At 42.6% G+C, this 26251-nt stretch overlaps 1 long non-coding RNA gene across 1 annotated transcript in view; it reads right to left on the reverse strand.

Moving 5' to 3' along the window:
* Positions 1 to 288: 288 nt before the first annotated feature.
* Positions 289 to 26251, reverse strand: part of LOC144587367 (uncharacterized) — a 59510-nt gene continuing 33547 nt past the window's right edge. Inside the window, exon 2 of the long non-coding RNA XR_013542520.1 lies at positions 289 to 736. This is a non-coding gene — a long non-coding RNA (uncharacterized LOC144587367). The remainder of the gene's footprint in view (positions 737 to 26251) is intronic.

Below are 26251 nucleotides of genomic sequence, written 5' to 3' on the forward strand. Positions count from 1 at the left end.
CCCCCCCCGCTCTAACCGTTGGGGCGAAAGAGCTACAAAGAAGCAGCCTCTTCCCCACCAATGGTTTGAATTTCCTGCCTTTTCTCCCTTGCCCTTTTCTGTTCTTTGGTCGAAGCTCCGCTGGCAAGTTGAAGCAAAATTTTGGGAGCGGAGCTACAGTACTCGTAAGTCGAAATGTTTGTAGGGTAGGGGTGTGTGACAAACCCAGACCTACTGGGATATGTCACACAGTTACACTAAGCTGCCACCAACCATTCCCTATAAGAAGTCACACAGACCAGGGATGGATTTTTAAACAATAAAAAGAATAAGGTTTATTTAAATACACACAGGGAAAAATAAACAATCAGGTGAATAAGATAAAGTAACGTGGCTTATTCTCACTCATACAAACATACAGTTTGGTTCACCCAGAACCCTAACTTGAAGCACAGACCCTGAACCTATCAGTTCTGGCTAACCAACAGACACCTGAACCTATCAGGTTGGTACTCTGACACACAGAAGTACCCTGTCTGACACACAGACTCCCACAACAGCTTCTTCTTCCCAGCTGCTGCTTCGTCACATCCCAGTGTCTCTCAGTGTCTCCCAGTGTCTCTCTCTCACCACACAGGCATCACATATTTATACAGTACAGCCCCTCCTCCTGATGTCCCGCCTTCCACTCCCCATAGGATGGAACTTTCCCTCCAAACCCATGACAGACAGGTAACATCAGTGCTGTATGTAACACCTCCCCTCTTTATAAGTTGTTTCGTAGGGGGAAAGCTAACGTGCTTTTCACCAAAAAACAACCTGTATAAAATACACAACAACAGTTATACATACCATATTATACTTACTTATACTTACATTCTAAGTTAAACCATAGCAAATAGGCATTTAAACATTTAACATATACATTACATCAATTTACCTTTATTCATACAAACCAAATTCAAAAAACAGGTACATTTTACTTTTTGTCATCATTATCTACACATAGTCCATGTTCTTTCGCCGTCTTCATTCTTCAGGTCTTCTTGATAAGGCGTCAGCAACACAGTTCACTGACCCTCTGACCACCTTCACTTCAAAGTCATAGTCCTGTAGGTTTAAAGCCCACCTCATAAGTTTGCTATTGTGGGTTTTCATTGTCTTTAACCATTGCAATGGTGAATGGTCAGTACACAGAATAAAATGTCTTCCCCAGATGTAAGGCTTGGCCTTCTGGATCGCGTAGACTATGGCCAAACACTCCTTCTCCACGGTTGCCAAATGTCTCTCACCTTTTTGAAGTTTCCTACTCAGGTAGGACACTGGATGCTGGTCACCATTCTCATCCTCCTGGCACAGAACTGCTCCTACCCCGCTGTTAGACGCATCGGTGTAGATGATGAACTCCCGGTCGAAGTCTGGAGCACGCAGGACAGGATAGTTGATTAACGCCTCCTTCAACCTCTGGAACGCCGCCTCACAGTCGCTGGTCCACGGGATGCGGTCATCAGCCGTCTTCCTCGTCAGATCGGTCAGCGGAGCCGCAATCTCGCTAAACCTCGGGATGAACTTTCTGTAGTAGCCCACCAACCCAAGAAATGATTTGACCTTTTTCTTGGTGTTGGGTCTAGGCCAATCACGAACAGCTTCTATTTTGGCCTCCAGGGGTTTTATCATTCCTCCCCCTACCATGTGACCCAAGTATTTTATTTCTGGGCTACCCAGCTGACACTTGCTGGCCTTTACTGTTAGCCCTGCTGCACTTAACCTCTGCAGCACTAACTCCAGGTGTATCAGGTGATCTTCCCAGGTATTACTGAAGATCCCTATGTCGTCAATGTAGGCCACTGTAAAGTCACTGAGCCCTGCCAAGGTCTGGTCCATCAGCCTTTGGAATGTGGCTGGTGCATTTCTGAGACCAAAGCTCAGGACTCGAAACTCATAGAGACCAAAAGGGCTGCAAAAGGCAGTCTTTTCTTGATCCCTGGGATCAATTCTTAATTGCCAATATCCCTTTACCAGGTCCAATGATGAGATGAACCGACAACCCCCTATGGTTTCAATCAGGTTGTCTAGCCTGGGCATTGGGTAGGCATCAGGAGTGGTTACACGGTTTAATTTCCTGTAATCAACACAAAACCTAATGCTCCCATCAGGCTTGTCCACAAGGACTATCGGAGAGGACCAAGGACTAGAAGAGGGGACGATTATGTTCTCCCTCAGCATCTCGTCCAGCTCCTTCCGCACCTTGTCCCTATAGGGTCCCGTTACTCGGTATGGGGATACTGCCTGCGGGGGTGCATCCCCTGTGTGGATCCGATGCATCACTCCCTTCACTATCCCCGGCTTGTTGGAAAACACCTGTTGATATTTACTAAGCAGCATTTTTAGTTCTTGCTGCTGGTCTTGGGTGAGTGCAGGACTGATCTTTACCTCCTCTGGGTTGTATTTTACTTCCCCTCTACCCTCCCAGAAGGGTAATTCAGCTTCCTCACTCTCAGCTGCTTTTATAGCAAATAGAACCCTCTGTTCCCCTCTGTAGTAGGGTTTTAGGGCATTCACATGAACCACCCTCCTTGCTTGGTTCTCCTCCTGCTCTATTAGGTAGTTCAGGTCTGACATCTTGGAAATGACCCTATATGGTCCTGCCCATTTGAGCTGCAGTTTATTCTCTCTGCAGGGCCTAAGCCAAAGCACTTCCTCCCCTGGGTCAAAGTGCCTCTCTCTAGCTTTGTGGTCATACCATGTTTTCTGTCTGACCTTCTGAGCTTGCAGGTTTTCTGCTGCCAGCTCTAGATTTCTCCTTAGGTCATTCATCAGGGTGTCTATGTATGTTACAACGTCTTGTGGGTCATCCTGGGTGATCTGCTCCCAATTTTGTTTGATCAAATCAAGGGGCCCTTTCACCCTTCTCCCAAATAAAAGTTCAAATGGACTGAACCCGGTGCTGGCTTGTGGCACTGATCGATAAGCAAACAAAAGGGATTGCAGCTTCTGGTCCCAATTGTTTGGATTCTCTGCCAAGTAAGCCCTAATCATGCGCATTAGAGTCCCATTGAACTTCTCAGTTAACCCATTACTCTCAGGATGATAAGCAGTGGTTTCCTTGTGCTTAATTCCACAGATTTGCCATAAGCGTTTCATGAGCTTTGATGTGAACGATGCGCCCAAATCTGTGATTATCTCTGAGGCAAATCCCATCCTGGACATATACCCCACCAGAGCATCGGCCACTGTGTTAGTTTCAATGTTAGCCAAGGGTATGGCTTCAGGATACCTTGTGGCATGGTCCACAATTGTTAGAATGAACCTGTTCCCCCTCTTTGTGGCCTTGGGCAAAGGTCCCACAATATCCACCCCTATGCATTTGAACGGAGTGTCAATCACAGGCAAAGGGCACAACTTTGCTTTGGTCCTGTCGCGGTTATTCCCCTGCCTTTGACACACATCACATTGTTTACAGAACTCCCTGATCTGCTTCCCTATGTCAGGCCAGTAGAAATTCTGTGTGATTCTCTGCTGTGTTTTGTTCACTCCTAAGTGCGCAGCAAACATGTCAGAGTGCCCCCTTTGTAAGATCATGGGGCGATACTTTTCAGGTACCACCAGCTGACTTCTGATCCCATCTCCCCCTTTTGAGATATTCCTCAGGGTTTCTCTATATAAAATCCCCCTTTTCTCCAGAAATCTCACTGGGGTTTCAGGTGTTAGCTGGACGTCAGTCACCTGTTCAAAACACTTTTGGAGAGTGGCGTCTGCCTTTTGCTCCTGTCCAAATCTGCTGTCTGTGGTTAAGGTTTCCACCACAGCTTCTGAACTCCCCTCTGCTTCCGTCTCTGGCTCATCATTACCCCCCTGAACTGTCCCTGTGGTGGCTTGTGAGCGTGTAATCACTAGCACCCGTTTCACATGTTCAGCCAGGTCATTTCCCACGAGCACGGCTGCTGGCAGAGTCGATGAAATCGCTAGCCGCCAAACTCCCCTCCAGCCTTGAAAGTGGACAGGTACCTCTGCTACTGGCAGAGAGATTACCTGCCCCTCAATCCCTGCCACCTTCATGCTCTCATTTGGGATTATAAACTCCCTAGGGATGATATCTGGATGGCACAGGGTTACCTGGGAACAAGTGTCCCGCAGCCCCCTATACTGACGGTCAAGTATTCCTACGTCCACCCCTGCCGTCTCAAACAACTGAGAATCTGTTTTCACCAGCAAGCAGCGTTTTACCTCCACAAGAGGACCATTTTCCTCAGCCTGATCAGCAGAGGTAGCTGTTCCAGACTGAGTAGTCATGGCAACCGGCTCCCTCAGTGACACTGAGCCTTGCTCTTTCTGGACACAGAACACAGCTTTTGGCTTGGTTCCACTAGAATTCTGAGGCACCATTCCTTTTAGCTGCTTTAATTTCTCACACTCTGAGATTAGATGACCCTTTCCCTGACAGAAATAACATTTTCTGGTGTATTTTGATTCTCTCTCATCTTGTTTTGGTTTTCCCTCCAAAATCTGAGGTCTTAGTTTCATGTCTGAGGGCTTCCCTTCACCATGGGCCCCTCCCCCTTGCTGGCTTTTCCCTGGTCCCTGAGAGTACTTGCTGTAGGTTTCTTTGGGTTTACCTACAGATTTCCCCTCACCCAAGGGCTTTCTTATTTGGGAAATAAAATCTGCGATCTCTGCGGCTGCTGCCACAGACTTCGGTTTCCTTTCCCTCACCTGGAATTTCAATTCCCCCTGCAGGACTGAATAGAACTGTTCCAGTGCTATCAAGTCTTTAAGCTGCTCATAGGTCTCTGTTCCCTCCTGCGATAGCCATTTCTCAAGCAGCCTCACCAATTGGGCCCCCACTTGGGTAAAAGTCTGCTCTGGCTTCTTGGTGAGGGACCTGAATCTTTGTCTCAGCTGTTCCGCATTTATCCCATGTCTTGCAAACACCAGTTTTTTAAACTCTGCAAAATCTTTCATCAGTTCCTCAGGCATCTCGGCATAAACCTCAGCCAGGCTACCACTGATTAAAGATCGCATGATGGTCATCTTCTCAGTTTCCCTCACTGAGAAGTCCACAAACGCTCTTTCCACTAAGGAAAAGAACACCTCAGGACAATCTCCCTTGTGGTACACAGGGAATTTCTTCAGGTCCGCCTTAGACAATTGGCCTCCCTCAGAATCCCTATTGTTATTATTGTTCTGGTTCATCAGTTCCAATTTTTTTAATTCAAAGGCCATTCTTTCTTTTTCCAGAGCAATTTTCTCTCTCTCCCTCTCCATTTCCATTCTCTCTCTCTCTAATCTTTCTTCTCTTTCCAATCTCTCTATTTCAAATTGCCGCTGTTTCTCTCTTTCCCTTTCTTCTCTTTCCCTTTCCTCCATTTCAAATTGCCTCATCCTCAGTTCATGCTGTTGGGCTATGAGCAATTTTCTAAGTTCTGGGTTCTGCTCTCCTGTGCTGTCACCCTGCACTGAGCCAAATTCATCCTCAGAACCTTGGTCAATCTGGGGGTCTTTCACTTCACTCATTTCGGCCATCTGGCTTCGAGTCAAGGGCATAATCCCCCCTCAGAACAGGCTGCTTTAAAAGTCAAGCCTCAAAATAAAACGACCACTTTTTTCCTTCTTGCCTCAGAACCAGCCTTCTCTAGGCTGCTGTTCTTCAGCACTAACTTGCAACAGTATCGAGTCAGAGCCTACCCCCCTCTGCTGGGCCTCTCAGCTGGCAAGCTAGCTCGCTGTTGCTACGCAGTTTTGCCTCAGCTTTTTTCCCGCCAAAACTAGGCTGCCTCAGAGCACCTTAATCTAAGTCTCCCCAGTTGGCACGTTCTTCTACTAGCGCACCTCCCCGTGAGGTACACCTAGAAGATTACCTACGCGCCTCAGACTGTCCCTGCCTAGACCCCCCTTGCTCTGGGCACACTTGCCAAGGCTTTGCTGGACCACTGGACAACTGGACCAGTCGTATCCCACACGCTGGACACCAATCAATGTGACAAACCCAGACCTACTGGGATATGTCACACAGTTACACTAAGCTGCCACCAACCATTCCCTATAAGAAGTCACACAGACCAGGGATGGATTTTTAAACAATAAAAAGAATAAGGTTTATTTAAATACACACAGGGAAAAATAAACAATCAGGTGAATAAGATAAAGTAACGTGGCTTATTCTCACTCATACAAACATACAGTTTGGTTCACCCAGAACCCTAACTTGAAGCACAGACCCTGAACCTATCAGTTCTGGCTAACCAACAGACACCTGAACCTATCAGGTTGGTACTCTGACACACAGAAGTACCCTGTCTGACACACAGACTCCCACAACAGCTTCTTCTTCCCAGCTGCTGCTTCGTCACATCCCAGTGTCTCTCAGTGTCTCCCAGTGTCTCTCTCTCACCACACAGGCATCACATATTTATACAGTACAGCCCCTCCTCCTGATGTCCCGCCTTCCACTCCCCATAGGATGGAACTTTCCCTCCAAACCCATGACAGACAGGTAACATCAGTGCTGTATGTAACAGGGTGTTCGTAAGTTGAGGGAAGCAGTGGGCAAGTCCAGATCCAAAGGTGGCAGTGGAGGGGGAGGGGAAGGGCTCTCCTCCATTTTCTCCCCCACCTTCTCTCTACTAGGGGAGCGACAACTATGTAGGGCAGACTTGGGCAAAGTGTGGCCCGAGGGCCACATATGTCCCATGAGCTGCTCCTGTCCAGCCCGTCAGTTGTTGCTCCAGTCCAGTGTTCAAGCACTTGTTCAAGCCCAAGACAGACTGGATTTCTTTCACTGAACAAGTTGAACCTCAAAACCATTTATAGTTTTTTTTTGTCTGAAGTTGCTCAGTTGCTTACCTTTTATTTTTAAGTAAAGTTGGTTTGGCCCCCGAACACAGTTCAGATTTTTCATGTGGCCCCCCTATAGAAATTAATTGCCCACCCCTGATGTAGGAGTAACTGGGATGCCTTTGTTGGTACAGAGAGAGGGAAATGGACACTGAAGGCAGAAATGATGTTGGGGGAAAGAGATAATTCATATTAGAGGAGGGAGCAAGGCAGGGTGCATAGTAACACCCTTGGGATGTCATCCAGCTCTAACCATTGATCCAGAAGGCATGAACAGAGTAATTTGCTCCCCCCCTCCAGTCCATAATAGTTCCCTCCTCCTGGCACAGATCCTTTGGATGAGGGACGACGTTTTCGTAAGTCTTTGGACTATTGCCCAAACCACGCCTATGCGGACTGAGGAGTTGTCTGAAAAAGTTACTTTCTCAAGTTCCAGTTTTACCAGTGGCTTTATCAATGCATGGATTCCCTGTCTCCCTAGTCATGAAAGAAAGATGCCAACTGCTTCAGCCAAACAGCCTTGGTTGGGACTCTGTTATTAGCCGTTTAGTCATTCATATCAGTAACAGGGGAACTTCCCTGAAGTCTCGCCTGGGCAATTCCCATGGTAAAGTTTTGCGTTGTATAGGGACCAGGGGAATGTCCCGGCCCACATAGTTCCCCCCCCCCCCATGCCTCTGGGTAGGGAGTCCGTTGGCGTCAACAATTGTTTTAAAAAAAAAAAGCCAGGTTTTCTGCCTTTTTACTAACCTTAACTGTGTTCTCTGCACCTTCTTCAGATAAAAATGAAATGGCCGAACAATTGTTAATCATGGCATAGTGACACTGGACAACACTGCAGGAGAAATGAACAGTTTGGTACAATGAAATACACCGAGTGGGAGAAAGTCTTTGCTGAGTGGGAAAAATATAAAGCTGTCTGACCACATAATGGCCAGTAGATGTCAGTGAACACACATCAACAACCAGTACTGTACAGTGCTTATTTTTGAAGACAAGCGTAGGTGACCCTGGTTAACTGTAAGCAAGTCACCTCTCACTTTCAGCAATTCTAGAATCCTTTAAAAAGTAAGTAGGACATATTTATTTATTTATTTATTTATTTATTTATTTATTTATTTATTTGTTTGTTTGTTTGTTTGTTTGTTTGTTTGTTTGTTTGTTTGTTTATTTATTTATTTATTTATTTATTTATTTATACCTTGCTTTTCTCCTTAAAAAGGACCCAAGATAGTTTTTTTTTTAAAAAAAAAAAAATCAGTGCCCCAGCCCATGAGTTTCCACGGCCAAGCAGGGATTCATAGCCAGGTCTCCATCACTCTATCCACTACTCCATTGAGGTTCTTGTTCCCTTTTTGAGGCCAGGTTCTCACACGTCTATCCAGCTCCATCACGCCCAGCCTGAGGAAGATTTCTGCAGCTTTTATATCTGAAGAAGCTTGCTTTGGTTTGTCTGACTTTAATGACCTAATGAAGATACCACCCCCTATTATGCTTGGATAGTGTGCAAGGTCCACGAAGCTTATTCTTTCTTTTCTAATTTCTAGGTGGTCTTCAGATTATTTCCAAAGAAGAAACTGGCAATAGATCAAGGCAAGTGGCAGGTTCACTCAGACACGTGATATCGTTTTATCATCTGACTGTCGCTCATTGGTTAATTTTCTGAACTGATCCTGCTGAAATACATTCTTTTGGGATGGCAGTGAATATTTCTGATACGTTAGATGAGTTCATATATGTATGTCCACATTTGACCTGGAACATTGCCAGTTTTCCCAGCTGAGGCCCATCCACTGCTTTACCCAGAATGGGTCTCTGATGACTACCCTCACAAGGCCAATGTGAGGGACGCTTTCCCATGACTGGTCCCATTGTTAAGCAGTGTGCTGGGGCAACACTGGTACTCTCCCAGCTGCTCAATTTTTATTTGCTGAAGGACAGAAGTGTGTCCATGCACACAGTCTATTGTGACCCCTAAGACAGCATAGTGTGCTTCAGTGTAAGAGAAGATCCTGTCCCATAATCAGTATTGAAGTAGGATTGCACTAGGAGTTGAGCCCACGTCTGTATGAAAAACAAGGGAAAGGGGTTATGTGGTCCTTTTCCTCAGGAAATGAAGTCTCTTTTGTCAATTGATTTTTCTCCCAAAATTGTTATTGTGATATTTACTATTGATATTCTCCTTGCGCTTCTGGGTTCTCTAGCTTTTGAAATAAAAGTGCCCCCCGCCTTTCTGTACTTTACTCGGAGTGGCATTCCCTTTGAAGTGAACGGATATTCCTGCATGCGTATAATCACAGGAAGTGGCAGCAGGAAGGACCGCATAGGAGGGGCATGCCACACATATTACTGAAGAGCTGATGTCATCTTTTTTTAGATGCCAAAAGATTAGAGTTCAGAGGACCAGGAAATGTCTGCAGAACTTAGAAGTGGCTCGTGACTTCTGTCAAGTGACAGATTTATTGGGGCCCTTGGTGATATGTGACCTGTGGACATTTTTTTTTTTTGCTCAACAATCAGTTTTCTTCATTTGGAATAGGAATGCTGTAGAGGGAGTGGAGGAGGGGGGGTTCTTTCTATGTGCTATGTGAGAGGGATGCTAAGCCAGTGAGTTTCATACTGTTTTGCCATTTTGTATTTGTCAAGTATGTGGTCATACCCTAGAGGGATGACCAATACAACTGGCTCATCATCAAAACTTTGAAAACATTTTTGGGAACTTCAGCTTCCCTCCTCCCCTGCACACATGACCGCAGATCATGGTGGCTTGAAGACTGTGGAAGTTACATTTAAAAACAGCAGTTTTTTTTTTGAAGTACTAGCCATAGTATCTTAAATCAGGCGGAAGTGGAAAAAGTGAAAGGTCATAAGCAAAGCATGAAAATATCCTGCTCATAAAGCCCCACTTTCCACATTGTAATATTCTGATCTTTTATAACCTCTTTCTTTCTGTCTAGGTCTTTTCTTCTTTTCAAGCCCAGACAAGCACTCTGCATGTGTTTGTGTGTGTGATGCAGTACTGCTGATTCACAGTCTGTTTATTCTGAGTTTTGTTTCTGCTTCTGTTATAAACAAGACAGTCGTGCTGCACATGGTGGGAATTTCCTCCAGTCCATATTCAATGAGACTTGCTCCAGAAAGCAAGACAAATGCCATGACACACAAATATTTGCCAAACTTTGTCATATCCTAGTTGAAAGTGTTCATCTGAGAGCACAGAAACTGGTCAGAATACAGCCATCATTTCCTCTTTCAGCCGATAATTCACAGTGATAACAATGACTGTTACAGATTAGACTTGCAAAGTGACTTTCCAGCAGTTACACTGGTGGGATCTTACAAGGGGAAATGACATGCATTTCTACTTAAAAAAATTATAGGCATATCCCAAATTTTTGAGCTTGTCCGTAACGGACTTTTAGACCCTAGCCTTTATCTTTGTGCTGTGTATATCATGGTACTTTACTAACAGTGGGCATGAACCAAACCACGAACCAGAAAAACTGAGGCACCAAGCTGAACTGACAGGATTCGCTGTTCAGTTTGTGACCTGGTTTGGGGATCCTATTTTACTAGAGCAAAATGAAATGCCAAACTTTTCCCTCTTGGTGCTTCATTTTGCCCCTTGCCCCCTCCTCCTCTTCCTCCTCCACTGTAGTCCTCAGAGGCAGCAGGCCTAGCTTTCTTTCCAGGAGCCAGGCCTGTTGCCTCTGCGCATGGAAGTTCCGTTCAGCTGATAGGTGGACACCTGCAGAGGCAGTGGGACTGGCTCCCTCACCACCTCTCTCTCTGAGGGTGGTAGTGGTGGAGAAAGCAGCAGCAGGACCAGGTAGGGAGGCAACGGGGGCAGTGGGAAGGGGGTGGGTTGAGGGGTGGGCAGCAGGTAGTCCCCACCCCCAGGCACAAACTTGAAAAATGGATCTGTTTCCTGGTTTGTGCCCATCTCTATACTTTACATAGGTTGAGTTGAGTTGTAAGTAATGATGAAAGCTAAGTGATGAAAGTAAAAGAAAATGAGGAATGCTAGGGGGCCCTTTTTGTCATTACATTAAGGTTTAGTTGATAGTAAGGGGCTTTAACCTCATGGTATGCTGATAGGGTAGGGATGCGAATCTGTATTTCCACTTATATACATAGGTTTCCATCCCTAAACACACACACTTCCTCATCTAGGGATCAGGGCCACTGCATATGGGCAAATAATGCTGCTGCTTGGTGCAAAGAATGATATGTCTTCCATTCAGTTTCACCTACAAAATCCAACTAGAATAGCAGGTGGAATTTACCTTCAAAACTGGTGGTGGAACAATTGCTCCCAGCGATTAGCTATCAGGTAAAGTTGTTGCAGGAGTGGGGAAAATTAGCACCATTAACTGATCAGCCTGAATGAGAACATACAGAGGACAAACTGATCTCTTTCAACAATCCTTCCCCACACAGGAGGGAGAAAGGGCACTTGTTGACTTGTGAAAATATAGAAAGGAGTGTCTCAGCCTCTGTCCCTGTCCCAGTAGAAGGGTCTGCAGATGAACTCCATCAACACAAGATGACACTGAAGACAATTTCAGGATCTGTCTATGGTGATAAATGCCAGATAGTAAAAACAAAACAAAACTTTGCACATTTGGAACATCAAAAGGATGTTTTGTTGAAGCAAATGTCTGTATGTTTCCTCTGATAACCAAGGCATCATAAAGCTAGTTTGACAGAAAAAAAATCTTTGTTTTAAGATCATTAACTGGTATGCATAAAGTGACTTTGGCTGTAAATCCATTATAACTGTATCCAAAGGTATGCACAATTCCCATTGTTGATTGATAACTGATCGATATTATGTTCATAGCTGTAACAGAAAGAGAACTAAATATTTCAAATTAGGTTTGTACAATTGACTTTTAATTGGCACTTTAAAACTGCAAACTTGTATACTGTATGTTTATCTGCGACCAAGAATTTTGAACTCAGTGGGACTTACTTCTAAGTAGATATGTTCAGGATTGTTCTATTAACCAGCTTAGACTTATATGTGGAATGGAAGAATATAATATATAATGTGCTGGGATAGACACATACTGTAGATAGATTTGGCTGCTTGAAAATATATTTCACCATCTTTCATTGTTGTACACTATCCATTTTGAAAATCACCCAAAGTTCATGCACTTAACATGTTGCATTGTACTTCAGGAACAAACAATACATCACTTATAATATTCTCACTTATTGCATCAGGCAGTTCACATAGAAAAACCCCAGTTCCTTTTCTTTCACTTTCCATGGAATCACCATTAACAACTTGAATTTCTCCACTGGATCTTCCATCTAGATTTGGAAAGAAATCTTTTTAATGTGTACAATGACTGATGCGCCCTGAGTCAATGATCCAATAATCTGATTTCTGCTCACAGTCATAGGCCATGGAGGCCTTCAGCTCAAATCTCTTTGCAGCCTTTTCTTTTTGTCTCTCGGATAGAGTAAGGCTCTACATATTTTCTGCAATTTCTTTGTTCTTTTGATTTAAAACTAGTACAGTTTTTATAGGCTGAGGAATCTCTTGGGAATGGACAATCGTTTGCCATGTGACCGATCTTCCCACAGCTTCAGCAGATGCATGATTGGCTGTAAGATATGCCCCTCCTATTGCCTTTTCCACTCTGCGTGAAATCTGAGCCACTTTCATTTGAAGTCTCATGGGAGCCCTTTTGGTTTATGCACTCTTCTCTAAGACAAATGAAACACTCTTGAAAACATAGCTGTTTGCTGTACAAGATAGAGGCAAAAGGATCAAAACATTCATCCAGTGACACTGTGAGAAATCACATTTTCTGTCAGTAGGTCAGTTCAAAGCCAGTTAATCTTAAATTGTCAAACACTGTTAATAGAACAGAAATGTGCTTTTCACATTTTAGTTTGCTGTTAAGATGGAGCTGTTCAAGTCCCTAATAAAAATTGTATCTGATTTGAAGCTGGAAGAACTGTTGGATTGCTGAAGGCGTTTTGAAATAATTGTTTATGTGGCTCATGCAGATGGTTAATAATAATCATGTGCCCATCTGGTCAATTCTGATTTATGGCGACCCTTTTCAGGGTTTTTCAGGTAGAGAATACTCAGAAGTGGATTACCAGTTCCTTCTCTTGGGGCCGCCCTGGGACTGTGTGGGTTGCTGAAAGCCACACAGGCTGAGTCTACTTGCAGGAGGCACAGTGGGGAATCAAACTACCCTGTTCCCCCAAAATAAAACCTGAAAATAAGCCCTAGTATGATTTTTCAGGATGTTCATAATATAAGCCCTACCCCCAAAATAAGCCCTAGTTAAGTGAAACCCCACCCTCCACCAGGGACTCATTGTGCAGCAGCCGGGATTGACTCTATCTCGTCTGTGCGGGCCAGTGGGATCCATAATTCCCCCTCCCACCACCACCTCAACAAGCAAGTGTGTTCCCAAAATGAGAGAGAAACCATCTGGCCCTGTGGTGGAAGGGGTTTGAGGCCACTTCTTCTTGGAACCCTCAATGCCAACATCATCACTGCCGCAACCACTCTCCCCTCCCTGGAGGCAGTCACAAGAAATTCAGGCCGGAATTTGGGGTTTGGAGAATTATGAGGATGTTCCAGAAGAAGATGATATGACTGTATTTGAATAAATGTAGATCGTTGTTCACGAAAAAAATAAATAAATCATCCCCTAAAAATGTGCTTTTCACATTTTAGTTTGCTGTTAAGATGGAGCTGCTCAAGTTCCCTAATAAAAATTGTATCTGATTTGAAGCTGGAAGAACTGTTGGATTGCTGGTTTAGTTGTCACCTGCTGGGGAAGGGTGGATTTTGTCTGCCTCTTCTCCCCAACTCACTCTTGATGAGTGATATCCCTCTCTATCTACCCCACCATAAAAAAGACACACCCTTCAGTCCTTTAAAATAAGAATGCTAAACAAGATACATTGGCAGTATTATGTGCTAGGTAGATGCGTTGCTGTTTCACTGTGTCACTTACTTCATATAACAACAAAAAAACCTGCCATGGCCCTAAATGATGCTTGTGGGGAAAGGTGAAAAGGGGACAAGAAGGAGACAGGATTGGGACTGTCATATATTGAATGGGGGACAAATTGGAGTGATTCAAACACTTCTCTGGACGCTTCTCACAGAAGAAATGTTGACCAGTATGAATGGAAGGATCGCTCAAGTGAGAGACAAAATAGATCGCAGATAAGGGCCTTTTAGTTGTGAATCAGATCACTCCCATTTTCCCCATCTGGAAAAAGTGAAAGAGTTGATGAACCAGGGGGGAAACTGTGCTGTTTTGATAATGGAAGCTCTGTAGTGTACTCTTTTTATTTCAATTAGGGGAACATTTGATAATGAGGAGAGGAGACTCTCCAGAAAAAGCAAGCGGCACTACACAAAATTGAAAAGATTTATGCAGCAGACTGTTAAGAGCCTCGGAATTCCTCTTTTTGAAACTAATCTAGGATTTACAAAACTAATTTTACCTCTTGAATGGTTATGTTTAGCTCATAACAAGCATATTTTTTCTGTTTTCTTTTCAAATCATTGTATGTGCCAATTGTGTGAACATGATGGGTTTAATTTGACTGCACTTGATTTGTTTTAATGCAATCTTCTTTACAAAACTCACTATAATTAGATTAGCCTTCACGTCCGTATAACATTTACTATTATTTCTGGAAATGAATTTGACAGTAGTTTTGAAACTGCCCATTTCTCTCTGTGTGTATACATCAGGCAATAACACAATTCTGACATCACTTTTTCTAGAACTTGCATAAGAACCAAGATTCCAGGCACCTAGCTTATGTTCAGTTACCCTCTGTCATATCACATGCAGGAGGTTACTGGCATAATTAAATATATATATATATATATATATATATATATATATATATATATATATATATATATATATATATATATATATATATATATATATATATATATATATATATATATATATATATATATATATATATATATATATATATATATATATATATATATATATATATATATATATATATACAGTGGGTAACTGAACATAAGCTAGGTGCCTGGAGTCTTGGTTCTTATGCAAGTTCTAGAAAAAGTGATGTCAGAATTGTGTTATTGCTTGATATATTTTGTGTGAAGGATTCCTTCTTTATGATTCTTTCCTATAGCCAGAATTCTTCCTTGTGCACCTCATGTATGCACAAAATCAGAAACAGAGTGAAACCACCCCACCATCTGAGGGTCAAAAATCTACATTACATATAACAAATTATTATAAGTTGACACCCAGGTGTTAAGGGAATCCAGGGTAAGCAGCCTAAAGAATTTAAAGGTAAATATGTTTCTAATATTGCATTGACTGGTTCAAACAGCATTTTGAAATAACCTGGAATCAATGTACATTTTCCCCAAGAACTAAGGCAAAGACAAGAGGAGATAAAAAATTAGGGAAGAGGACTGTAGAATCTGAAAGTGTGATATGATGGCAAATAATATGATTCAAAAGAAATAAATCAGCAGGAAATAATAATGTTCCATTTGAAATTTTGAAACAAGCAGCAGATGACTTCATAACACACATCTTCAATCAATGGTGTGCATAGGCATAATGACAAAGTGTGTGTGTGTGTGTGTGTATGTATGTAAATTCAGACATAGAACTATAGCCTTCTTGAGCTGTGCTTCTTTTTAAAAAAAATTAAGAAAGATAAGGCAAATAAATATCAGAATAAAATCAGATGAGCCATTAAATGATAATCAATGTGACGTTTGGAATCAGAGGACCAAGGGAATGATTTCTATAATTCAAATATTAATACAAGACAAAATGGGAAGGACATTCATTCATTCATTCAATTTCATTTCTATGCTGCATTTCTCCAAACACATGACATTTCAAGGCAGCTCACAAATGATTAGGAAAATAGATACAACTAAAAACACATGTATGTATGTATGTATGTATGTATGTATGTATGTATGTATGTATGTACGTACGTATGTATGTACGTATGCATGTACGTACGTACGTACGTACGTACGGAGGGAGGGAGGGAGGGAGGGAGGGATGTAGGGATTTTGTAGGAATGTGGTGGTGCTGCGGGTTAAACCGCTGAAGCCTCTGTGGTACAAGATCGGAAGACCAGCAGTCGTAAGATCAAATCCACGTTACGGAGTGAGCTCCCATCACTTGTCCCAGCTCCTGCCAACCTAGCAGTTCAAAAGCATGCAAATGTGAGTAGATAAATAGGTACTACCATGGTGGGAAGGTAGCGGCGTCCCGTGTCTAGTTGCGCTGGACACATGACGATGGAAACTGTCTTTGGACAAACGCTGGCTCTATGGCTTGGAGATGGGGATGAGCCCTGCGCCCTAGAGTGAGACACCTCTGGACTAAATGTCAAGGGGAAACTTTACCTTTACCTATGTATGTATGTATGTATGTATGTATGTATGTATGTATGTATGTATGTATGTATGTATGTATGTATGTATGTATGTATGTATGTATGTATGTAATGCAATATACTACACAGATATACTATATATATATATATATATATATATATATATATATATATATATATATATATATATATATATATATATGTATATATATATGTATATGTATATATATGTATATATATATGTATATATGTGTGTATATATATATATATATATATATATATATATATATATATATATATATATATATATATATATATATATATATATATATATATATATATATATATATATATATATATATATATATATATATATATATATATATATATATATACACACACACACACACACACACACACAAATAAATATTATTTATTTTCACATACACAAACACATATGTATGTATAAGGAAGTAAATATGTAATAATATTTAAAAAGCCACTAACTTCAAATTTGACATGGTGGTGCTGCAGGTTAAACCACAAAGCCTCGGGGCTGCAAGGTTGTAAGATCAGCAGTTTGAATCCCCGCAACGGAGTGAGCTCCTGTCGCTTGTCCCAGCTCCTGCCAACCTAGCAGTTCGAAAGCATGTAAAAATGCAAGTAGGTTAATAGGTACCATCACGGTGGAAAGGTAACGGCGTTCTGTATCTAGTCACGCTGGCCACGTGACCACGGAAACTGTCTATGGACAAACGCTGGCTCCATGGCTTGGAAAAGGGGATGAGCACCGCCCCCTAGAGTCAGACACGACAGGACAATTTGTCAAGGGGAACCTTTATCTTTACTAACTTCAAATTTGAAATACTTTTTAAAAACACACATGTGGCATTTACCCCGTGGCCCCTGTTTGTTTCACCAAACACAGAGCTCACACGAGTATCCCAACACACCTTTTTCCTCGCTGCCACCAGTTCATCTCTTTATCAACCTATATTTCCTATGAAAGGCTGAGGCCCATTCAGTACTGAACTTTTAAACAGAAACAGGTTTATTGATTACAAGTTGTTTTAGGAATAGTTCTTAAACACATTCTTAAAGTTACACCAAGCTTCAGTATTTTACTTTAACCTCTTCTATCTTAATTAATACAGGTCACACTCTGACTAATCACTCCCTAAACACTTTCTCTCTGCCTCCAACCCCCAAACTCTTTCCTCCCAACTCTGCACACATAAATGCTCTTCCCTTGCTTGCAGGGTTGGAACGCAGTAGCAATGATTTTAATCGCAACCCCAACCCCAGAAGATCAATTGCAGTTTCTTTCTACTTTGAGAATTCTTGAGTTTCATTCGAGGAACAGATTATGGGAAGAAAAGCCCTGAGCCATCTAGGCTGCTAAAAGGCTTGTCTTGCGACATTAACCATCAACAGGTATTCCAGCAGCTGCAGCAGACGGAGATAAAAGAGATTTCAAAACTATTGCAACAACCCCACTAGAAGACTATCTGTTGTTTTTCCTTCTCTCTTTCTCATTCCTTCCTTCTATTCTGCTGTGTCTTTTTAGGCTGCTAGCTAGCAATCAAGGACTGTTTTGTGTTTAATTGCACATAGGGTGCTCCTGGAGTGTTTCTGAGCAAAAATTGGGGTGGGACACACACACACACACACACACACACACACACACACACACACACACACACACAGAGAGAGAGAGAGAGAGAGAGAGAGAGAGAGAGAGACAGGCAGACAGACAGACACAGACACACACACAGATAGACACACACAGACACAGACACAAACACACACCTTGTATAAGTAAGTAATAAATGATTTAAGCTCTACAGACTCTAAGGACTAGATCTCATTGATTGTTCAGGTTTGCATGTAACAATAAGCCAGGTTGTAGATTTGTTGAATGCTGACTTTTTATTGAGTCAGAAATACATCCCTGTAAACAAAGTATGGTTTGTTGTTGTTGTTTAGTCATTTAGTCGTGTCTGACTCTTCATGAGCCCATGGACCAGAGCACGCCAGGCCCTCCTGTCTTCCACTGCCTCCTGGAGTTGGATTAAATTCATATTGGTCGCTTTGATGACACTGTCCAACCATCTCATCCTCTGTCATGCCCTTCTCCTCCTGCCTTCACACTTTCCCAACATCAGCGTATTTTCCAGGGAGTCTTCTCTTCTCATGAGATAGCTAAAGTATTGGAGCCTCAGCATCAGGATCTGTCCTTCCTGTGAGCACCCAGGCTTGATTTCCTTTACGTAGAATGTTCTCCTTGCAGTCCAGGGGACTCTCAAGAGCCTCCTCCAACACCACAATTCAAAAGCATCAATTCTTCGGCGGTCAGGTGTCTTTATGGTCCAGCTCTCACTTCCGTACATCACTACAGGGAAAACCATAGCTTTGACTATTCAGACTTTTGTTGGCAAGGTGATGTCTCTGCTTTTTAAGATGCTATCGAGGTTTGTCATCACTTTCCTCCCAAGAAGCAGGCGTCTTTTAATTTCATGGCTGCTGTCCCCATCTGCAGTGATCATGGAGCCCAAGAAAGTGAAATCTGTCACTGCCTCCATATCTTCCCCTTCTATTTCCCAGGAGGTGATAGGACCAGTGGCCATGATCTTAGTTGTTTTGATATTGAGCTTCAGACCATTTTTTGCGCTCTCCTCTTTCGCCCACATTACAAGGTCCCTTAATTCCTCCTCAGTTTCTGCCATCAGAGTGGTATCATCCGCATATCGGAGGTTGTTGATATTTCTTCTGGCAATCGTAATTCCGGTTTAGGATTCCTCCAGTCTGGCCTTTCTTGGAGTTCTCTGTCCACATACTGCTGAAGCCTGCCTTATAGGATTTTGAGTATAACCTTGCTAGCGTGTGAAATGAGTGTAATTGTACGGTAGCTGGAGGATTCTTTGGCACTGCCCTTCTTTGGGATTGGGATGTAGACTGATCTTTTCCAATCCTCTGGCCACTGTTGAGTTTTCGAAACTTGCTGGTATATTGAGTTTAGCACCTTAACAGCATCATCTTTTAAGATTTTAAATAGTTCAACTGGAATGCCATCCCCTTCACTGGCCTTGTTTTTAGCCAAGCTTTCTAAGGCCCACCTGACTTCACTCTCCAGGATGTCTGGCTCTAGGTCAACAACCACACTATCTGGGTTGTCTGGGGTATCCAAATCTTTCTGGTATAATTCCTCTTCTTGATGTCTTCTGCTTCTGTGAGGTCCCTCCCATTTTTGTCCTTTATCATGTTCATCTTTGCACAAAATGTTCCTTTAATATCTCAGATTTTCCTGAACAGATCTCTGGTTTTTCCTTTTCTGTTATTTTCCTCTATTTCTTTGCACTGTTCATTTAAGAAGGCCATCTTGTCTCTCCTTGCTATTCTTTGGAAGTCTGCATTCAATTTTCTGTAACTTTCCCTCTCCCCCTTGCATTTTGCTTCCCTTCTCCTCTCTGCTATTTCTAAGGCCTCGTTGGACAGCCATTTTGCTTTCTTGCATTTCCTTTTCTTTGGGATGGTTTTTGTTGCTGCCTCCTGGACAATGTTATGAGCCTCTATCCAAAGTTCTTCAGGCACTCTGTCCACCAAATCTAGTTCCTTAAATCTGTTCTTCACTTCCACTGTGTATTCATAAGGGATTTGGTTTTGATTATACCTGACTAGCCCAGTGGTTTTTCCTACTCAATTTAAGCTTGAATTTTGCTATGAGAAGCTGATGATCAGAGCCACAATCAGCTCCAGGTCTTGTTTTTGCTGACTGTATAGAGCTTCTCCATCTTTGGCTGCAGAGAATATAATCAATCTGATTATGGTATTGCCCATCTGGTGATGTCCATGTGTAGAGTCGCCTCTTGTGTTGTTGGAAAAGAGTGTTTGTGATGACCAGCTTGTTCTCTTGACAAAACTCTATTAGCCTTTGCCATGCTTCGTTCTGAACTCCAAGGCCAAACTTTCCTGTTGCTTTTATCTCTTGATACCCTACTTTAGCATTCCAATCCCCTAGAATGAGAAGAACATCTTTCTTTGGTGTCAGTTTTAGAAGTTGTTGTAAGTCTTCATAGAATTGGTCAATTTCAGTCTCAGCACTGGTGGTTGGTGCATAAACTTGGATTATTGTGATGTTGAAAGGTCTGCCTTGGATTCGTATTGACATGATTCTATCATTTTTATGATTATATCCCAGTACAGCTTTTCCCACTCTTTTGTTGACTATCAGGGCTACTCCATTTCTTCTACGGGATTCTTGCCCACAATAGTAGATGTGATAATCATCTGAATTGAATTCACCCATTCCTGTCCATTTTAGTTCACTGACGCCCAGGATGTCAATGTTTATTCTTGCCATCTCCTGTTTGACCACATCCAGCTTCCCAAGGTTCGTAGATCTTATGTTCCAGGTTCCTATTCAGTATTTTTCTTTTCAACATCGGACTTTCCTTTCACTTCCAGGCGTGTCCGCAGCTGAGCGTCCTTTCGGCTTTGGCCCAACCACTTCATTAGCTCTGGAGCTACTTGTACTTGTCCTCCGCTCTTCCTCAGTAGCATGTTGGATGCCTTCCGACCTGAGGGTCCCATCTTCCAGCGTCATATCTTTTAGCCTTTTGTTTCTGATCATGGGGCTTTCTTGGCAAAGATACTGGAGTGGCTTGCCAGGTGGATTGCGTTTAGTTGGAACTCTCCACCATGACCTGTCCATCTTGGGTGACCCTGCACGGCATAGCCCATAGCTTCTCTGAATTACTCAAGCCCCGCCACGACAAGGCAGCAATCCATGAAGGGGATTTGTTAGCTAGCCACAAACCACAATTAGAAGCCATGGTGCATTGTATTATCTGAGTCCACAACTGTGGCTTATTCTTGGCTTGTTTCCTCAGCTACTCATCCTGACACAGGTGCTGGGATGGAACAAAAACAGTCCAGAAGTGGCGAAAGCAGCTTGTGAGACAACTAGTGGCTAAAGCAAAATAAAAATATAAATAAATAAAAAACCATGGTAACACAAACCCTGGCTTAGCATGAGTTATAGTATGAATATGCCTATTTTGGTTTCATTGAGAGAACTTTAGCAAGCATACCTTCTGTTATGTGAATCGAGACATGGTGGCGCTGCTGGTTAAACTGCAGAAGCCTCTGTGCTGCAAGGTCAGAAGACCAAGCAGTCGTAAGATTGAATCCACGCGATGGAGTGAGCGCCTGTCGCTTGTCCCAGCTCCTGCCAACCTCTTATGTGAACCATGTTCAACCAGCAGTGTGTAGAGAAATCTTCCTAGTGATTGCTTCCTACCTCTGGAACTGCCTTTCCACTTGAAATAAACCAAAGCATGGCCTGTTTTTTTAAAAAAGGATTAAAGACAGTTCTGATTACTTTCAGTGGCAGTTTGTGGCTTAGGATAGGCGAGGGCTAATTTTAGTGACTTGCACTCACTATATAAATGTTTATATTTCTAAAAATGAAATCCGTGTTTTATACATATATTTTTAGTTTAAAAGATAGTTACTCTGAGCCCTCACAAATAGGACATATTGACCAAATCCCTGTTGCTTAGCCTAAAAATTAACACAGGCATACTAAGAACGCAACACAGTACACATTTTTTTTATTTCAAAAAGCCTTACACCACCACCCCATTCCCCAAAGTGTGTTATTAATTCTCTTGGCATATAACAGCAGAGTGATTGCATTTATGAGCTTGGCTCCTTCTTTTAACATGATCCAACGTATGCTTCGTAAACCTCTTGTTTTTATATCCATTACATACAGTAAGTGCAGAAATCAACCAAAGGGCAGCTCAGAAAGCACTGCTTGTGTCAAATGGAGATTGCCAACCGTAAAAGGTGGATATAATTTCCCCACATTATTTTATAATTAAAGTAATAAGTGAGGTTTCCTGCTATTGTTTAAAAATGTGTCATGATGCATTTAAATCAGAGATAAAGGCTTCGAAAGAGCTACTAAGTAATGTGTTGGCAGGAAAGATGGTATGAAGGGAAGGAAGGAATAGCACAGGGACATGTGCAAGCAATTTCATTGGAACTGTTATGTTTATGGCATGTAGATTTTCTTTTAGGAACTCTAACCATCTAGAAAGTGTTTTCATTCATGCCAGAATGAGGTTAGCTTGTTTGCTATTTACATCCATATGGGTAGATTTAAAACACACACACACACACACACACACACACACACACACACACACACACACACACACCAAAAACTGCCAATGAAATCTAATATGGTTTTTATGAATGAACAATGTTTTAACCGAGTTATAAGGGATGGCCTGAAAGAATGCTGAAATTTAATCCATTTGGGTGCAATCCTGCACCAGGGTAGTCACATATGAAAGCCACTGAAGGCAATGGCTGGGACCCAAAGAACCCCATAATTATTTCCATGCATGCAAAGAGGTTCTGGTCTTGTGGCTCCTCAAGTCATCTCTCTATGGTGCACTGCAAAGAATCAGTGAAACACAAGAACTTTCAAAGGCATTTCTGGTATGGCCTGGCAGCAAAGAAAAATTGAAGTGAGGGGGCTGAATGAGAAAAAAAAGGCTCACTAGGCAGGCAGAAACCCTGGGATGCACCCCAAATCGCTCTTTGGATTCAAGCCAATGGTTCCTCATACTTATGTATCAATAATATTAGGAGGGTATCTTTTATTTGTGGATTCATTGCATAATTTTATTTATTAGTTTACTTGTGATATGTATATATCATCCTGATTTTAGGACTTCACTTATTACTCCAACAGCAATAAACCAACACAAGAAAGAGATCAATAAAAATCAGCCAACATATTTAAAAGCCCTTGGGGAATGAGAGAAGACTTCGTATCATTCTTGAATGATATAAAGAAGGTGCCTGTTGGACCTTCCTGGCAGAGGATAACACAGATTGGGCACCACAGGGCATGTTTGTGTGGTTGGATGATACAGAGGCCACTGCCAAAGCATGGTGGACTTGAATAGAGAGATGTCTCCTGTCAGGAAAAATAATACAGTGGGGTCTCTACTTAAGAACGTCTCTACTTAAAACAATCCAACTTAAGAACAGCTCCATTTGCTAAATTTTGCTTCTACTTGAGAACAGAAATCCAAGATAAGAACAGGAAAAAAAACCTTTCCTGCTCTTTTTTTAACCTTAGGTCATCTTAGGTTAAAAAAAAAAATTCTCCCCCTAGTGGTAGAGTACGTATTAACCAGCTTTGCATTAGTTCCTATGGGAACTAATGCTTCAATGCATGAACGCACCTCTACATAACAAAAAAACAGCCGGAACAGATTAATTGGTTTTCAGTCCATTCCTATGGGAAATTCTGCTTCAACTTAAGAACGTTTCAACTTAAGAACACCATTCCAAAACGGATTAAGTTCTTAAGTAGAGGTTCCACTGTAGTTTCTATGGACGGAAAAGAGCAGATACGGATTAAATGGTTTTCAATGCATTCCTATGGGAAATGCAGATTCAACATAAGAACTTTTCAACTTGAGAACCACCTTCCAATACGGATTAAGTTCTTAAGTAGAGACCCCACTGTACAGATAACCAGATCCCACAGCTAAAGCTTCAGCAAAGACTACCCCAGTTCCCGTGATCATATTTTGGCTTGTTATATAATCAACTCAAGTCAATACGAACAAACAGATGAAGGGTGCAATCAGATGCTTCACTAGGTGTGATCTCCCTTAAAGTGATCTTTCAGGGATTGCTCCAGCCTCGCTCCAAAAAGAGCAGCTTTGCCACTGGACAAAAAGAAGGGTCCTGATTGGGTATGGAGAAATATTGGGCTGGTTTCTAATTTCCTACATATGGTCTGGTCACTGGAGAATGGCTTGCACAGGACTGTGCCATAAGTGGCCCAAAATGTGAGCTGCATCTCCATCTGATCATAGACAAACCAATAAGGCAGAAATGACCCTCCTTCCAAAACAAAACAAACAAACAGACAAACCCGTTTATGGTAGAAAAGTGTTATCAGGCCTTCTAGAGCAAAGGTTCCCAACTTTCCATACCTTGCAGTATATGAGTCAGACTGACAAACAACATGGGTCCCACCAGTAAAGAAACAAAAAGACATTTAAAAAAAAATAAGGACAATTGTGGTATAGATTCTAAATCAAGTTTCTAGTAGGGATGTACATTCAGAAATATTTAGAATTCAGTGAATAATGTCCTATTCCAATAGTTCCAGAGAAGGACAAAGGTGGCACCAACACTCAGACGGGCACTGTCAGCTTGGGTACCAGTGGTGCTGCTGCTTTTGTGGTTGGGAAAGAGATTTATGAAGACCACCAGACATTGCCTTCCATACCCATACGATGCGGCGCCATCATATTCAAAGAAGGGCTCATCCTCAGTCATTCCCAGCAAATCTCTTGCGGCAGTGGAAAGTCTCCTTCAGGTACATAAACATCTGACGAAGGGGAGGAGACAACTGAGGAGACTCAGAAGGGGGCACTATTTCAGAAGCAGGTGACACTGAAATCACTCCTGCCCCTCCAGTTAAACTTCCTCCACCACTTGCTGGAACTAGTAGTGATGGCAAGTGAGCGATCCCTGTTAGGAATATGCATCCTTATCCCGGTGGTCCCAATGTTCCAGGGCTTGGTTGGCATGATGGAGAGCATAACAAGAGGATAGTTTAGGTGGACAGGGGGTTTCGTATAGGGAGAACAGCATTTTCTCCAGCTTGAAGTGGTGGCCCTGGTCAGCAACCTCAAGGACTTTGCTGCACCACAGGTTTGCTTCCTTGTGGAAGAAGAAGAAGTACATTCTAGCAGTCCTCTTGGACCCATGAATTAAATGGGGGCAATGGATATTAAGCAGCAGTGAGGAGGACAATGGGCAATGCCAGCCAACTTTCCGTCACATGCAGCAGTAGGTGAAGAAGGTCTGGCTAGCTCTGAGGGGGGTCACACAGAGCAGGAAGAAACTAGCAATGTTCACGGCACCTCAAACAGCAGTATCAGCAGTTGTATTCCAGAGTTCAAGTCCCTCACCATTGCACAAGCTTTCTGGAACATTGTCTTGACAAGCATGGCAGAGGCCTGTCCTTCAGAGACAACACACCAGAGGAAGGACCTGGCAGAGGTAGAGGCATACATGCAGGAGTCCTGCAAGCCAAAAGAGACCGACCTCTTGTCTTTCTGGACTGAAAAAGAGTCCATATGGGGAACTCTGGCCAATGTAGCAGGGGGATTCCCATTCAGAAAAGGACACCACGCAAGGGAAAAATCCCAGAAGCTGGCTCCTTTTTTCATCAATTCACCACTTCTCACCTAAATACAAAGCAATGGTCAGGGCTGTTTTTTAACCAACTCTATAAAAGAGGCCACGGCCTTGAATTTGCCGAAGCTGAGCAGGGCTGTTCATGTCCTCTCACTTATTGACAATGAATGGCTTCTTCTTCTTCTTCTTCTTCTTCTTCTCCTTCTCCTTCTCCTTCTTCTTCTTCTTCTTCTTCTTCTTCTTCTTCTTCTTCTTCTTCTTCTTCTTCTTCTTCTTCTTCTTCTTCTTCTTCTTCTTCTTCTTCCAATGTGCCAGGTGTGTGTGTGTGTACTATCCTTGACACTACCATCAGTCCTGCTGGTACTGCCATTTCCATGCAGAGCGCATTGACCTGTGGGCGCTCTTCAGGTGGCGGCTTTGCCATGCTACTACGCCATTGACTGTGGTGGTTGCCTCACCAGAGCTAATCCAAAGGCTGGCCCTGCCCCTTCCCTTTGAGGCAAGGCTTGACTTGTATCAAGGTTGCACTCCCAGGACTGACATTTGCTGGGAGAGGCAATGGGGAAATGTTTCTGCTGGCTTTTTCCTATTGATTTATTGATATATTGATTTAGGGCAAGCACTGGATTTTGGGATTGGGAGGGAGAGGAGAGGAAAAGAAAATAATTTTCTGTCTTGCCCCTATAAACCCAGACAGGCAAAGGTCTCTAATCTTGGCAAATTGAAGAAGAAAAAATTTAAAAAAACCACCTATGGCTATAAAATATATAATACGGAA

Source organism: Pogona vitticeps, chromosome 1, assembly GCF_051106095.1.
Source record: "Pogona vitticeps strain Pit_001003342236 chromosome 1, PviZW2.1, whole genome shotgun sequence".
NCBI lineage: Eukaryota > Metazoa > Chordata > Lepidosauria > Squamata > Agamidae > Pogona > Pogona vitticeps.